Raw genomic sequence first — 16849 nt, 5'->3', positions numbered from 1 at the left:
TTCTGTCTTTTTCCGCAGACAAGCCATCGCAACCCTCGGCGCCACTGTCCGAGGACTTCCAGTGGCAAACACGCGTGCCAATGGGTGTGAAGAAAAAAACACAAAAACTCTAGTTAGAAAGTCAAAAAGGGTCTTAGGTAAAAAGATTGTGGGAATGTATAATATATTACGCTATGCAGATAAGCAGGAGAGTCCTCCTCCAACTCGGCGGAGTCGCAAAGCCACTTATTCCGCGATATCGAGTGTTAATTATCTGTTTTTTCTTCTCTCGGTTGGCTGCAGTGGGAGCCACGCGTACTAATCGCCTGAAAATGGCAATCCAAGGGATCGGTTCAGAACACAGCAGGGCTGGCTTGGCTGACTTGACGTGCTGTACTTTGAACTTGAATCGGGACGGCACCTGTCTGTGTTGGCGGTGTTGGCACGCCTGGCAACCCTCACCTTGCACGGCTTGCCTTGCTTGCCTGGCGTAGCCTGGCGCCCGAATCGCTCAGAGGACCACGCGCGAGTCCACTGTGAAAAATAAGTACCTGTGTGATATTTGGTTAACGGCGAAATTCCCAAGGAAAAGTGTTAGCTTGTGGCCAACGGGCGAATCAAAGCACTGCCTGACAGGCTAGGGGCCACCCTCTCTAGGGGGAAGGACTGTTGTCATTCCATCCTCCACGACAAGCTCCTTCTTGTTCGTCTCCAAGGCCCTTTCTGCTCCATTACTTCCCCACATCGACGGCCGACGTCCCTTCGTCGCTCTGTCTCTCTCGCGCCCTGACGGGACGCCCCACGAGTGCGAGAGAGACAGAGCGACGCAACTCGAGGGCAGCGAACGTGGTGGTCCTCGGACTGGCCCTCGGACGCATCGCATCGGCAGCGCCGGGCAGCGCACAGTGGGCCAGAAGACCGGTGGAGGCGGCAAAAATTCTAGACGCGTTTTGAGTTCCAGAGTCGCTAAATGGGACTCGAACCGAACGTGTGACCCCCACCAATGGACTCCTCGTCCGGAGAGCAATGCATTGGTAAGGTCACACGTTCGGTTCGAGTCCTGTTTAGCGACTCTGGAGCTCAAAACGCGTCTAGAGTTTTGGCCGCCTCCACCGGTCTTCTGGCCCACTGTGCAGCGCCGGGCAGCGCACCTCAGGCTGTTGCCGAAGAGTCGGCTCGTTGCGCCGGAAGGGGTGCGAGAGAGACAGAGTGACGAAGCGACTCCTGCGGACTCCTGGCTTCGCTAAAATTATCTCTGAAGCCACGGCAGGCGGGCTAGCCACCTCGCCCCGCGGCAGGACTGAAGCAACGTTTGCCACGTCTAGCCGGGGGTTCTACTCCACTGCCCGAGGTCGTGGCGCGATTCAACGCTCTGTCTCTCTCGCACCGGCGGTTTTGGAAGTCCGGTGGTGTGGAAACGTGTCTTTGATTTGCGGTCTCGCGCCGGGTTCTTGCCGGAAGGGGCAAAATTTGGAAATGCGCGGGGATTTGAACGCCGGTCGGAGGGGTGAAGATCTGCGCCCCTGCGCTCAAGGCCAACGACCGCCTGCACGTCAATTTGTTCGACAAGTCCTTCCTGAGGACAACTCGACTGGCTGTACTCCGGGGCAGCGCGCGGCGATTCAAATTCTAGACGGCGCGGTTGAAGCTTGAAGCGCTTGAAGGCTAAGGCTATCGCCGTCTATCCTTGGCCCCTGGCGCGGCTGGCGCGGCCTGGCCAGGCCTGGCCGACGACGTACGGCCTGTCAAACCCTTCTCCTTGCCCGCACACTCACACGCTCACACTCGCCCACCTGGACGAGCGAGACGCCGCTATTTCAGGCCTCCTGTGCCCGTGCGTCTCGAATGCCGGAAAAGGTCCGGATGGGCCGTTTCCGATCGATATCTCGAAGGACGAGACGACCTCCCCCCACAATGTGCTCACATGACGGCCCCGCGACGCGACGCGACGCGATGAACAATACAATTCTGGGGGAAAGGGGGACGGCGCGGCGTCGTCCCTGTCCCCACGGGGACGGCCGGGACGGCGGGGAGGAAAAGACGGATACGTGGAATAAGGATGAGATTTCGGAGTGCGACTGCCTGACTGAATGCCTGTCTGAATGGCGGGCTGGCTGGCTGGCGGGAACTCGGCTCGGCCCTGCGGCGCGGGTAGGCAACCCATCGGGCAGCAGCGGGCGGAGGGTGGTGCGGTGCACGGCTGCGCGGCGTTACCCCTCGGCAGACTCATTCCGAGAGTCCCTTTCGTCGCTCTGCCTGTCTCGCACCAATACAGGACGCCCCATGAGTGCGAGCGAGACAGAGCGACGAAAACGACTCTCGGAGGTCGTTACCGACCAACAGGCTGGATGGGACGAATGTCTCGTCGCAATTGGGAGTCGGACAAAAACGAGGGCGGTATCTGTGAGTGCCTTGGAGGCGCAGCGCAGCGCCGCAGCAGGGTGTATAGTATACATCGTTCCGCGCTGGGGACGTCGAAGGTCATCGCGGTTACAAAGGGCCGGGAATTGCGTTTAAATTTAGCGACTCAGCGCGCCGTCTGTTTGTCCTTAGGGCTGACTGGCAGGACGTGGCGTGGCGGGGCGCGGCGTGGCGGGGCGGCGCGGGGCACCGCGACCCGGATTGTTAGCGAACCCTTGCGGTCCGGCCCGGCACTGGTGGAGGAACGTCGGAACGTTCCCCGCACGGCCGCACCGCCGCACCGCCGCACGCAGACGAGGCCCCTCTCCGGCCCGCTCCATGGTCTCCATGGGGCACCACTGTCCGGAAATCGTGATTCGGGATTACTTCGGGCGGCCGGGCCGGGCCCTACTTCCTCCACAACGCGGTGGTCTGGACAGCTGGGAATCCGAATGCTTCTCGGCGTCCCACTCGCGTTCTGTTTGAACGCTTCGAGCGGTTATTTCCCGCGCCGGAGCTGCTTTGACTTGCTACGCCCCCCGCCCCCCGCCCCCGTGTCGGCGCCGTGGTGCCCTGCCGGCCCTGGCGCTGGGATCAGCTCCAGGCATGCACTCGCAGTGCGGCTGCACAGGGGTCCAAGATAATGCAGCCGCTTTCCGGGGTCCGTTACGTAGATTCCTTCCGGGTGCATGCCGCCTGGCTCGCCGCCTGGCTCGCCGCCTGGTGCGTAGGCCTTCCCGCCACGCCAGCCTGTCTGCGTGAGTGCATACCTGCGCGGGGCCCTTGCTCCTTCTCAGGATTGCGGGAGGACGGGGGAATTTCAGCGCGCCTCCGTGCCTTTGCTGCAACGGTTGGCAGCCTTTCGACGCATGATGCATGGCGGGGATTTCGGCCTTCTTATGTGGCAACACTGCGGAATAAATTGAAAGCACATGGTCCGTGTTTATCCGGCCCCAGGGACGCGTTAAGTACTTGGCTGAGCCTAGTGGCAGTGTGGCCGTCGAGACGGGACGCGGCGACTCGGCAGGGAAGGGGAGGACGCGGCGACGACGGCGGCGACGCGGCCGTGGCGGTTCGTCAGCGCGCCGCTAGGTGGCGCTGCGAGGCTGGTACCGTCGCCCGCGCCTTCGGCAGGCCATGGGCAGCCTCGCGGTCGCGGGCCTCGCGGCCAGGCAGCCAGCCAGGCAGCCAGGCAGGCAGCCAGACAGCTGTCCGGCCTCTGCGAAATGTCATTGCAGCATTATGGAATGGAGAAACGAGAGCGGCGAGGTTGTGCCGACGAGACAGGGGGCAGTCAGTCCGAAACGAAAATAAATACAGCGCTCAGCCGTCCAGGCGAAGCTGGGCGGAGCTTGGCGGAGCCGACAGGTCAGGCCACGCCGATTTGCCCGGTGGTCTCAAGGAGCATAGTGTCTGACCAGGCGGTCTGAGAAGTGAGCCGAACACCGGCGCAGTGAGCCAGAAGACCGGTGGAGGCGCCAAAATTCTAGACGCGTTTTGAGCTCCAGAGTCGCTAAATGAGACTCAAACCGAACGTGTAACCCCACCAATGGATTGCTCTCCGAACGAGGAATCCATTGGTGGGGTCACACGTTAGGTTCGAGTCCTGTTTAGCGACTCTGGAGCTCAAAGCGCGTTTAGAGTTTTGTCCGCCTCCACCGGTCTTCTGACCCGACTCTGCTTTGCGCGGGTTCAGATTCGAGATGCATTATGGGCGTTAACGGACTGGCTGCTCAATAATTACTCCAGTGCAGCTTCTCCTGCTTAGTGACTGTCGTTGTCTCTCTCGCACTCTGGGGCGTTCCGCGATGGTGCGAGAGAGACAGAGCGACGAGGCACCTTCGGCAGCGACCTGTAGTGACCGCTGGCCGCTGGGGGTCGACGCGGACCTCGAGCGCCAACTTTCCGGACAAGGTCCGCCGCTTGCTTCGCTCGCTTCGCTTGCTTCCGCTGTATTTTCGTGACAGTGACGGAGCTGCAGGCCGGGCGTGGCGGGGGCGGCCAGCAGTGCTCTGTCTCTCTCGCACCCGTGCGGGGCCGCTGGACGCCCTGTGAGCGCGAGAGAGACAGCCTCACCGAGAGGCAGTTCGCCGCCCCGCCGCCCCGCCGCACGGAGCAGCCCAATGATCCGAAAAGCACGCAGCCCGGCCCGTCGCTGCCCTGATTGAGACAGTCCCAACGCGAACCGAAAACGGCGGTACACTGGTACAGTCGCAATCAAGACGTTCACGTGGTGCTTCCGGCCGGGCGAGCAAACGGTGGTAGTGGCGTCGCTCCGTCTCTCTCGCACTCGCACCGTGTCCCGCGTGGGCGTGAGAGAGAAAAGGCGGCGCCACCGCCTGCCGGGGGCGTGGTGGATCGGGGTTCGGGTTTGTACCGGGGCTTCGAATGTCAAGTGACCTGGTGCACCTCGTGCACCCCGTCGGCGCGGTGGCGCGGCGCGGCTGGCGAGGTGCCCTCTGGGCCGGCGGTGCCGGTGGTCGGAAACGTCTCGTTGTTGTGCTTCGGACGGATGACGGTGACTCACGTCCAGGTCATGCCCGCGGGGCAGGCGGCGGCAGGCTGGCCAGGGCCTGGCTGCGCACTGCGCCCCCTGACTCGGCCGCTGCACCCGCGGGTACGGCAACCCCTTGAGCGGGCGCCAGCCACGCCAGCCGCGCCACCTCCCAACTTTGTCCCAGCACGGCCGTCTGAGGGTGAAGCGGTGCCTTAGTCAGGCTGGATCCGTACAGAGATCGCGTTGAAAAGAGCAAAGTATGTGGCGGGACTGGAACACCGGACCTTAGGATCCGGAATCGGCGCATTTGCGCTCTCGACCACGGCGAGACTCCTTTTCTGTTCCGCTGCGTTTTCCTTTCGCCCCGCCACGCAAAAGAAAGAGCTCGGCACCTCCGCGAGGCGGTCTGCCAGCAGTCTGCGAGTCTGCGAGGGCGGCAGGGCGGGGCGTCGGGGTCCGCGACGTAAAGGGCTGTCCGACTTGTGAATGCTTTTACGAGGGCATTAGCGCGGGCTGGACATTCTAGCCCAGTGGCCGCTGGCTTGCCGCTGGCTGCGTGGGAGCTGGCCGCCTGCGCCGCCCTGGCCTGCCTGGCAGGGCTGCCGGCCGGGGCTGCCTGGGCTTACAGTGGGCTGGCTGCGCCGCGCTGCAGCTGGAGCGGGGAAGGGGAGGGGGGGGGGGGGGGGGGCGGTGCGAACCACGTCCGTTTGAGTTCACCATAGACCCGATAAGACCGTCGTTCTCCGCGTCCCGCTGCGCCCCGCCGCCCCCTGCAGGCCGACTCCGGGCCGCGCTCTGTCTCTCTCGCACCCCGGCGGGGCCCGGCATGAGTGCGAGAGAGACAGAGCGACTCCTCGGAGCCAGTCTGCCATGCCGGCCCGCTGCCTCCGCCTCACCATCGGAATGGAGCGTGGGGGCCGGGCAGGCCGGGCAGGCCGGGCTAGGCTGGGGGCGCCCCTTGCATTGATCACATGCAAAACCAATGGCAAAATAAACGAGCAATTTTTCTCGTTGTTATTTCTTTTGATTCAAAAGCTGCGGGGGGAAAAAAAGGGAGGGGAAAAATGAAGACCGTGGAATCGTTGTGTTTCTTTTACGAGAGTTCAAGGACTGATAGGACACTGTTATCAACTTGGGAACAGGATAAAATGGGTTCCGTGCCCCACACTGTTCGAGGAGGAATCGGTTGTTTCTTTACCACACATTTATTTAAACTTGCAAATTTTCTAAACCGACTTTCAAGACTTGCTGTGTGTGTGTGTGTGTGTGTGTGTGTGTGTGTGTGTGTGTGTGTGTGTGTGAGAGAGAGAGAGAGAGAGAGAGAGAGAGAGAGAGAGAGAGAGAGAGTGTGTGTGTGGTGTGTGCGCGCGTAGGACTCTGCTGCCGTAGGTTTTTCGCACTGCTCGGTCGATCGCCCGAACGGCTCGTCTCGTCCTACCCGCCACGCCCACCCATTTGGTCTCTTTTTTTCTTTTTCTCTCTCTCTTCTTCTTCCCCTTCCTTTTCGTTTTCCGGCCGCCGCTCCCTCCATCCTCATCTCTATCAATTTGACGACGCGAAAATTGACAGAGAATTGAGTTACGATGAGGGGATGATGCTAACTTGCCACTGTGCGCGGGGGCCTGGCGGTGGCGGGGCTGCTGTACTGGTCGTGGTGGTCGCGGTGGTTGCGGTGGTCGTGGTGGTCGCGGTGGTCGCGGTGGTCGCGTCCGCTGTTCTTTCGTTTGTTGCGTTTGGCCTCCTCTATGGTCGTTACTCGTTACGCGATGAGCGGGGGAAATGTGAAAATGCAGAACAACGATAGTGCGCGCGCGCGCGCGTATGTAATCCACGAGGGGCCGGGGTGTTCCCGAAAGGCAACCGAACAGTGTTAGGGCTGCTCCCTGTTTGTTTTATGGCCCGTGCACGTGTACAAGTTGCCGTTCGTGACAATGGCGCTTTTATTATTGGGCCTCTGAGTCATCGGACAAGCAGGACAAGCCGGACAAGCTGGCGACGGGCGCGCGGCCGCGACGTGCGTGCCGTGTTCGGCCGTGTTGCACAACGACAGTGTGTCCTTTCCTTTTTCCCGCCGAGAGATAGCCCGGCAGCAGAGCCAGCACAGTGGGCCAGAAGACCGGTGGAGGCAGCCAAAACTCTAGGCGCGTTTTGAGCTCCAGAGTCACTAAACAGGCCTCGAACCGAACGTGTGACCTCACCAATGGATTCCTCGTTCTGAGAGCAATCTATTGGTGGGGTCACACGTTCGGTTCGAGTCCCATGTAGCGACTCTGGAGCTCAAAAGGCGTCTGGAGTTTTGGCCGCCGCCACCGGTCTTCTGGCCCACCGTGCAGAGCCCTCGCTGTGAAAGGGGGGGGGGGGGGAGCGGAGGGGGCGCCAAGTGATTGCTTCTGAGTGTGTCTGCGAGGAGCAGGGTGGCGGCGGGGTACTCCTTGAGCCAGGGCAGCCAGGGCAGCCAGGGCCTGGCCCAAGGCTAGGCTGTGGAAGCGGGCGAGTAGTGCGAAACACGGAGAATCGCGGCACCACGAGGACAAGTCGTACTTTCAGTTGTGGGCTATTGAGTCGGCTTTTCCATCCAGCGGCTCCTGTTTTAGACCATATTAAGTCCGAGTAGGATGTGGCAGTGGTGTGTACGCACTGCCAACGGCCAGCCACCTGGCCCCAAGTCGAAGCCGCACAGTGGGCCAGAAGACCGGTGGAGGTGGACAAAACTCAAGACGTGTTTTGAGCTCCAGAGTCACTAAATGGGACTCGAACCGAACGTGTGACCCCACCAATGGATTCCTCGTTCGGAGAGCAATTCATTGGTGGGGTCACACGTTCGGTTCGAGTCCTGTTTAGCTACTCTGGAGCTCAAAACGCGTCTATAGTTTTGTCCACCTCCACCCACTGTGAGCCGCCCGCATCCCGACCAGCTACCGCCCCTTTCGCAGTGAAGTGGCGCACCAGCGGCGAGACTCGGTCGAATCACCAACGACTCGGTCCTGAAACAAGCCTTTGTCCGAGGACAACATTTGGCGCCCCTCTGTGCCCGACCCTTTGCCCCCGCTGCCCCCGCTGCCCCCGCCCCCCGGGACGGACTGTCGGGACTGTCGGCTTGGCGGACTGTTAGCAGCAGCAGCGGTGCCCGGGGCACTGCCGGGGCAGTCAGGCGGCCGAGGCCTGGCCGCGGCCTGGCCGAGGCTTGAACGAAACGTCCGATAACGTATAGACGAGACGTGACGCGCAAAGTTTCGCCCCGAACAGTCAGCCGCGGCCGGGCGAGTGACGTCAGGACACGGCGCACCCTGGCCCCGGGCGGGGTGGGGCGGGGCGGGGCGGAGCGCTCAACGCGTGGGTGGCGTGGAGCCTGTGCTGTGTAGCCGGAGGGCGGCGGCGGTACTGCTTCCAGCTTTGCACAACGGAAGCTCCATAGCCGAGTGCACTAGAGTGTTGCGCCGCAAACCTGGTGACTGCGGTTCGATACCGCCCAAGTCTGCCTCGCGCTTTGTCTCCACATTGCCCACAGCCTCGCTTCCCAATCATCTCAATCCAATCGTCCCATCAAAAGAAACCCATTTTTCTCGCGGTTTCCAAGTGACACCGTTTGAGCGCGCGGCAGGCCGGCGGGCAGGCCGCGGCGGGCTATGCAGGCTATGGAGCGGCTTACGGCATTGAGGACTGACCTGGCCTATTTAGACGAGCTTTCGTGCGTGCTCGCCGTGGCTCGCCGATACACTGCCATTCCCGAGCGAGCGGCGCGCCCCGCGCGGCCAATCAGCGAACTAGAACAAATGAGACACGCGAGCGGGCCGGCTCACTTTTCAGGACAACCGGCTGTTTGTTATTCTCAAGAATTTTTCTTTTCCTTTTTTTTCTTTTTTTGGAATTTGAAAAGTGAACAGTTTTTTGACTGGCCGGGCGGGTGACTTGGGGTGGGGTGGTGGTGAGTGGTGGGGCCCTGGTGGCCGTGGTGAGGCGGAAGCTGCGCCGGGTGGGCAGGCAACCCCTCCACCGCGCCGCACCGCGCCCTCGACGGGGCGCTGGCTGCCCTGGCTGCTTGCAGTGCAGTGGCTTGCAGTGGAGGGGCACGTCCGCGTCGTCCACACCGCGCACACCGCGCACACCGCGCCGTACGTGTTGCGGGAACGACGCTCTGTCTGCTGCGTCGCCCTGCGCCACGCCTAGACCGCACTGCACCAAGGCCGCATCCAGGGCGACACTGCCACACTACCCGGCCCGACCCGGCCAGTCGGCCAGGGGTTCGAACCGACGTCGCGGGATTCGAACACCTCACCCTGGCGAAGACCAAATCTTACTACTACTATGACATCTCTGCAGCTTCGTCGGGCCACCCCAAAATATTCCGGACACGTCAAATGAACAAGGATGCCCGTCGAGGTGGAACCGGTGGCGAGCGAAATGGCAAAACAGCAAAATGGCGGAGTGGATGGAGTGGCGCGGAGTGGCCTTGGCACTAATTCCGTCGCACTGCCGAGCACTGCGTGTCCGCAGCGCGTCCTCGCTGAGTTACGGCGAGCCGGGACTTGGCAGCGGCGGCGCGGGGCGGGGCGAGGCGCGTTAGAACGGCCCAAAGTCCCATGGCACAGTGGGCCAGAAGACCGGTGGAGGCGGCCAAAACTCTAGACGCGTTTTGAGCTCCAGAGTCGCTAAATGGGACTCGAACCGAACGTGGGACCCCACCAATGGATTGCTCGTTCGGAGAGCAACCCATTGGTAGGGTCACACGTTCGGTTCGAGTCCCATTTAGCTCAAAACGCGTCTAGAATTTTAGCCGCCTCCGCCGGTCTTCTGGCCCTGAGCATGGCCCAGCGCGGCGCAAGGCGCCTGCGAGGTAGGCAACCGTCTCGCTTGCACGCATGGCCGTGCGCCGGGCTGCCTGCCGCACAGGCGGCGAGGCGAGGACCGTCGCCGTTTTCGCGTTCCGGCGTTTCTGCGCGGTTTCGCTCGCCGCGTCCATTTTTGGCGGAGTGTTTGGAAACCCGCATAGGGTCTAACCGCCGCCGGCAGTCCGAGAGGGATGTGGGGTGGGCAACACTAGTTGGGCCGACAGCGCCGCCCCGCCCCGCCGCGCCCCGCCCCGCCCCGGAGCGTCTAGCCCCACTAATAGTGCTGTATGCACCATGTGTGCATTTGTGTAAAGCCTAGGGCGTCGCGGCTGGAAAATGCCAGAGCGCACTGCACTGCACAATGCCTGTCAGGCTCGAGGCTCGAGTCGGCCTGACTCGGCTGTCATCCATCGACTTCTCGTCATAATCGGTGTACATCGTTTGTCCGACCGACGTTTGTCCGACCTGCCAAAATTTGTCCGACCTCCTTTGCCCTTAAATTTTTGTCCGATCGACGTTTGTCCGACCGACGTTTGTCCGACCGACGTTTGTCCGACCGACGTTTGTCCGATCACTTTTCAGGAAAGAGGGAGGGGAAGAGTAGAAATATTCCACGACGTCAGTGACAGATTGGTCGTCAGGATGGACAAAGGGGGCGGCCACGGTGCACATCGTTTGTCCGACCTTTGTACGACCTCGGTCAGGCTGCAGCTAGAGAGCAACTCGGCGGCGCTCAATTGATCTAAACACCCGCGGCTCACTCTCTATGTCAATCAAGACTGGATGCAGGACAATCCAAAGACATTTTGACACAAAATGTATTCAGAGTAACAGAAGTAAAATGAACACTATAAAGAAAATTTCAGCGAAAGAGGGCACCCCGGCGAACCGGCCCTCTTCCCCGCTGGCTTGGTGAGCCAGTGGTTCCCCCATCTCATCACAGGAGCAACCTCAGAGTTAAACCGCAGTGGCCCCGTCATTGGTCACATCATCTGTGATGTGGAGGAGTCCTCTCATAGTAGGCCAGGCTGCCACCTTTCCCAGTAGTCGGGTTTCGTTCCCGGCCCCCTTCCCACTCAGGGGCCATGCTACTGGTACTCAGGAGTCTGCGTCACCCTGCCCAGCAGCGGAACCACTGGGCTATGAGAGGCACACTGGACGCCGGCCGATTTTGTATACTTGAACCGCCTTCTTGCGGTGCAAGCTTGGTCAAAATATTCGTTATCGTACTAGGTATCGAACCCCGTACCCCGCAGTTGGGAACCGACGCCTCTGCGCTCTCGGCCACCGAGGCCCATGTGTGACGCTGTGCGAAGGGGAGCCTTTGAAGCCGCTGGTCCGAACCGTATAGTCAGACAAAAAGAGCGGGACGCGGGTATTCGATCGCTCGATCCGCGTGTAGGATTGAAACATCTCTACACGTTCGGCCACCGCGGCTCACCGGGGGAGCCGAGTGGCGCGACGGATCCAAACCGGATCGGAAAGTCACTCCCAAAATGTAAAGAATTGTTGGGAGTCGAACCCTAGCTAGCGATGCAAGCTTTGGTCAAAATATTCACTATTGTACTGGGTATCGAACCCCCGATCCCGCAGGAACTGACGCCTCTGCGCTCTCGGCCACCACGGCCCATGGGTGACGTTGTGCGAAGGAGAGCCTTTGAAGCCGCTGGTCCGAACCGTATAGTCAGACAAAAAGAGTGGAATGCTGGTATACGATCGCTCGATCCGCGTGTAGGATTGAAACATCTCTACACGTTCGGCCACCGCGGCTCACCGGGGGAGTGGTGTGGCGCAACGGGTCCAAACCGCTTCGGAAAAGCCACTCCTATAATGTAAAGAATTGCTGGGAGTCGAACCCTAGCCCCTGCGCGTGATCATGATTTCCTCGGGATGCCACAGTGTGGAGCCAGCAGTGGGACCCTATGTGAATCACTTTCCAGTATCAGTGGCGGCTGAGCGCGCAGAGGCGTCGACCCGCACCTGCAGGGGCTAGGGTTCGACTCCCGACAATTCTTTACATTTTGGGAGTGACTTTCCGATCCGGTTTGGATCCGTCGCGCCACTCGGCTCCCCCGGTGAGCCGCGGTGGCCGAACGTGTAGAGATATTTCAATCCTACACGCGGATCGAGCGATCGAATACCTGCGTCCCGCTCTTTTTGTCTGACTATACGGTTCGGACCAGCGGCTTCAAAGGCTCCCCTTCGCACAGCGTCACACATGGGCCTCGGTGGCCGAGAGCGCAGAGGCGTCGGTTCCCCACTGCGGGGTCCGGGGTTCGATACCCAGCACCGTAAAGAATATTTTGACCAAGCTTGCATCGCAAGAAGGCGGTTCAAGTATACAAAATCGGCCGGCGTCCAGTGTGCCTCTCATAGCCCAGTGGTTCCGCTGCTGGGCAGGGTGACGCAGACTCCTGAGTACCAGTAGCATGGCCCCTGAGTGGGAAGGGGGCCGGGAACGAAACCCGACTACTGGGAAAGGTGGCAGCCTGGCCTACTATGAGAGGACTCCTCCACATCACAGATGACGTGACCAATGACGGGGCCACTGCGGTTTAACTCTGAGGTTGCTCCTGTGATGAGATGGGGGAACCACTGGTCCACCAAGCCAGCGGGGAAGAGGGCCGGTTCGCCGGGGTGCCCTCTTTCGCTGAAATTTTCTTTATAGTGTTGATTTTACTTGTCCATCCTGACGACCAATCAGTCACTGACGTCGTGGAATATTTCCACTCTCCCCCTCTCTCTTCCCTGAAAAGTGATCGGACGTCGATCGGACAAACGTCGGTCGGACAAAAATTTAAGGGAAAAGGAGGTCGGTCAAATTTCGGCAGGTCGGACAAACGTCGGTCGGACAAACGATGTAGACCCGTCAATCACTTTCGTAAGATTCTTCGAATCGTACCTCAGTGCGGTTCAAGCCGGACCAGTCATTCATCTCTCTTTGCAAGCCAAAGCCCGAAGTCCCCAAAGTCCGAAAGTCCAAAGTCCAAAAACCAAAGTCCGTCGCTTACTTCATCCTTGGCCGAGGCAGTGTGAGCTTTGCGAGTTGCTGGCATGGCTGGAATGGCGCGCCTCCTGTGTCGAACTTACCCTCTTTCTTCTTCGCGGTGTTCTTTCTCGCCCCTCCCCGCCGCGGTCCTTGGTTGGTTCCTCGCGGCGCGCTCGGGGATCCTTTTTGCTTTTTGCTCACTCAGTGGTTCCTATTGTGTGTTCAGGAAGAGCGCGCCTGGGGCCGCGAGAAGGGGAGACCCGGAGATGGCAGGGCCAAAAAGTGAGTTATCCCGCGGTAATCTCGGGTAGGAAATTTCGTCTAGGTCCACACGTCCCTTTTAGGTCCCTTTTCCTACCAACAACAAAAAAAAAGCTTTGAATGCAATTTTGTACACGTGTGGTTCCCCACAAAATATTTTTGTACAAATTTGTGGGAAGAATGGCACCGAATGGCACAAAGTCACGCGAATTTTCGTGCAAGTTTGAACGAAAAGCCCTGTGCGGGTACAAATAGCTCGAAGAAATGGAATGGGCACGGTGCAGCTTGCTGCTATCGGCGAAGTTTTGCGGTGCAGCTGCTCGCATTTATCTCCCGGGGTGGATTACCCAACTTTTTGAGTGGCCGACTCATCTGTAGATTACGCTCTCACCGACCACTTGAATTGGATGCTGCAGGGCGAGATCGATCCTCGATCGCGGTAGTCCGACTCCGAGGTGAGTCACTGTGGAGCAGTGAACAGTGCTTGATCCGAGGCTTGATCTGCGAGTGCCGGCCACTCCTGGGTTCACCAAAATCAATTTACTGCAAGTGTAGGCCGTCGGATCGGTCACTTGCACAACGCGAAGTGGCGGACAGTGCATCAAGTGGCCGCCGCTCGGAAGTGCACATCAAGTGACGGGCGCGTTTAATTAAGTGCAGGACACACTGAAAAACCAAACGTGGTCTAGACCACACCAACTCATGCGGTCAAAATGGCACCCATTTGACCACACCAGTGGTATAGTCTAGACCTCGTGGTTTTTCAGTACATGAGTACCCGACACGGACATGAGGTAGCAGGGCACACGCTTAAAACCTTACGAAGTATTTTGAGCATACATAATACAAACTAATTTACTTTGTTATACAAAGAAATAGTTCGTAAATTACGAAGTATTTTCTTTGTAAGGTTATGTATGCTCAAAATCCTTTTTTTTTAAATAGCAAGTTGCTTTTCTTTGTAAGGCCTAAAACAATTTGTAAGGCCTTCTCAGTGCACTCTACAAGTCCAACCTGGTTCATTCCACACGCCTGCTCACTGTGTGTCAGTTCAACCAACAGCATGAACAGCAACATCCCAAACAGCAGGTTGAATGCCCGGCGCGAATCCTCCGTGTCTTTGCGACTGTTAGACCTGTCCTAGCGCAGCCTGGCGCAGCCTAGCCTCGCCTCGCGCGGCCTAGCCCGCGCGCCCGGGGAGCTAGTCTTGTACAGGTCATGAACCTCGGCACGCCAGGCTAGCGCGGCCACGTCGCGGCCTGTGTGTCCTAGCGGGGCGGGGCGGGCGGGGCGGGGCGGGGCGGGGCGGGGGCGGGGCGGGGCGGTGCTTTGGTACCAGCCATGCTTTAGCTCGCCGCGCGGGCTGCGCGGCTAGCTCGGCTAGCTCGGCTAGCTCTCTGGTTGAATGGCCTCGATTCCCGCAGCTGCAGTAGCAAACGCCAACTAGAGTTGGCCAGCCTGTGCTGCTGCCTCCACGACGCCGCACCACGCCAAGCGTCCCGATTCTGTAGTCCGAATTCCTCCCTGGAAAAGGATTTGAACGGACGGCTACACGGCCAGTAAAAGGAATGGGAGTTGTTTGAGCGTCTAGCTGCGTCTAGCTGCGTCTAGCTGCGTCTAGCTGCGTCTAGCTGCGTCTAGCTGCGTCTAGCTGCGTCTAGCTGCGTCTAGCTGCGTCTAGCTGCGTCTAGCTGCGTCTAGCTGCGTCTAGCTGCGTCTAGCTGCGTCTAGCTGCGTCTAGCTGCGTCTAGCTGCGTCTAGCTGCGTCTAGCGGCCGAGAGCCCTGCACGAATACCGTTCAAAATCTGTAAAACGACGACCGACGACGACCATGACAATGAGCCCGAAAAAACCGTTTTCAGGCCAGTCATTGGCTGATTTGGCGTAAATTCCGACTCTGCTTTTTACTTCATCATCTATTATGACCATCGAACGAAAGCTTTCTATCTATCACAAGTCATTTGGCGACGCGAGATTGCACCGTGACATTCCTTTCTCCCGGTCAAAAATGGTGGCGGTGGACAGGTTTCTTATCGGGCCGCGAAGGACTTCGAAGGACACGGCACTTGCGCAAAGTAGTGCCGGGAAAACCACGCGCTCCGTTCCGCTATCGACTTCCGTTTCGACAATCTCTGGCGGGCAGTGCACTGTGAGCAGTCCCTTTCCGAGCATTAAACGGTGCTTCGCCGCCAAATGAGCGACTTGGCCCTGATTTGGGGTCCGACCGACTCGGGATTCGAACCGACGGCGGGAATTGGAATTTCGGGAGGATTATTTGGCGTTGCTTATCTCTTCGGGCCAGCAGGCTTGCCGGCAGGTGTCGACTCGGCGCTGCGATAGCACGTTTTGCGAACGTGTTTTTCAAGTCTGAAACTTCGAGGGAACCGTCGGTGAACAGGATGCACTGTCGTTTCGCTGAATGGCGTTTCGTTACCTGCCGCGCTGCCGTGCTCGGGATGGTTATGACGGGTGTTTCATTGGAGTGCTGCCCATCATATTGCGATAGCGGAAGGGGAGGGAGGAGGCTCTGGCTGGGGAGGCGGCGGTGAGGCCGCGCTGGGGGTGCAGCTCCAACAGCCGAGTCCAGTCCTGGTCCAGCCTCGCACAGTGGGCCAGAAGACCGGTGGAGGCAGCCAAAATTCTAGACGCGTTTTGAGCTCCACAGTCGCTTTACCGGACTCGAACCAGACGTGTGACCCCACCAATGGATTCCTCGTTCGGAGAGCAATCCATTGGTGGGGTCACACGTTCGGTTCGAGTCCCATTTGGCGACTCTGGGGATCAAAACGCGTCTCGATGTTTTTGCCGCCTCTACCGGCCTTCTGGCCCACTGTGCCCCGGTACAGCCCTACCGGGGCCCTAGACTGCGCTCCTCCGCCCCGGGCTGTAGGGCTGCAAGGCCTTCACTGGGGATGTTGTTTGCAGAGGCATGATTGACCACCCTCCTGGTCCTTCATCGAACGCCAGACCTCCCGCCCTCTCCTGCACCATTAAAAAGCGTGCGAACCCAAACTCCTTTTTCCCGACTAGTCTCAGTCGACCAAACTCAGCTGCGTTGAAACAAAAACAAACAACAATCGCCGAACTATCGACATTTCGGACATTCTAGCCGTATGTTTGTATCCGTGCTCTTCTCTCGTGTCGCTGCTGGGTTTATCTGGCAGCGCCTACACCTGTCACTCCGCCTATTTTTTCTCTCTTTCCCTCCGAAGTCGCTGGAAATTTGGCGCCAATAATGCTAGACCGTGACGGACGCATTCCGGCCGCCATGTTGGCCCGCCACTCGCCGCCACGCCGCGCCACTCCGACTCACTCGCACCGGGTCAACGGCCCTCTGCCCCCCCCCCTTCCCCCTCGTTTCGCGCTTCCCCGCCCCTTTCCCTAGAGACGCTGGCTGTCTCGCTCCATCTATCTCTTTTGCACTCGCATAAATCACTGGTTTGCGTCGTTTTATTTTTTTTAAAAGCGTGGAAAATCGCGACGTTTCTTTCACTCGCTAATGCCGCCTGTTCTTTTTCTGCGACTAGTTTAGCTGGCAGGGGCCTGTCGCGTGCGATCCCATAGAGAGATTAGAAACTTGTTTTCGTGTCATTTTTGAGACGCATCATATTTATTTTATTTTCATTCTACCTCATGGTGTCATTAGCGGTTCGTCGCAGTATACTTTTTCCGAATTCAGCAAAATGACTTGTCGGCCTGTCAGGCCGGCAGTGTATCGCCATTCGCAACTTTTTTCCTCAGATATTTGCTCAGATTTTCGCGCAGCAGGAGTTTTTCCCGCGGATTCCAACAATTCCAAACGCGGAATGGGAATGTGAGGACGCGCGACAAAACAACACCGAAAGTGTCGTCCGCCTCAAAGCGTGTTTGACGCGCGAAGGGTTGATCGTGGTG

This window comes from Thrips palmi, unplaced genomic scaffold (genome assembly GCF_012932325.1).
Source record: "Thrips palmi isolate BJ-2018 unplaced genomic scaffold, TpBJ-2018v1 HiC_scaffold_18, whole genome shotgun sequence".
Taxonomy (NCBI): Eukaryota; Metazoa; Arthropoda; class Insecta; order Thysanoptera; family Thripidae; genus Thrips; species Thrips palmi.
Note: the sequence above shows the minus strand (reverse complement) of the source record.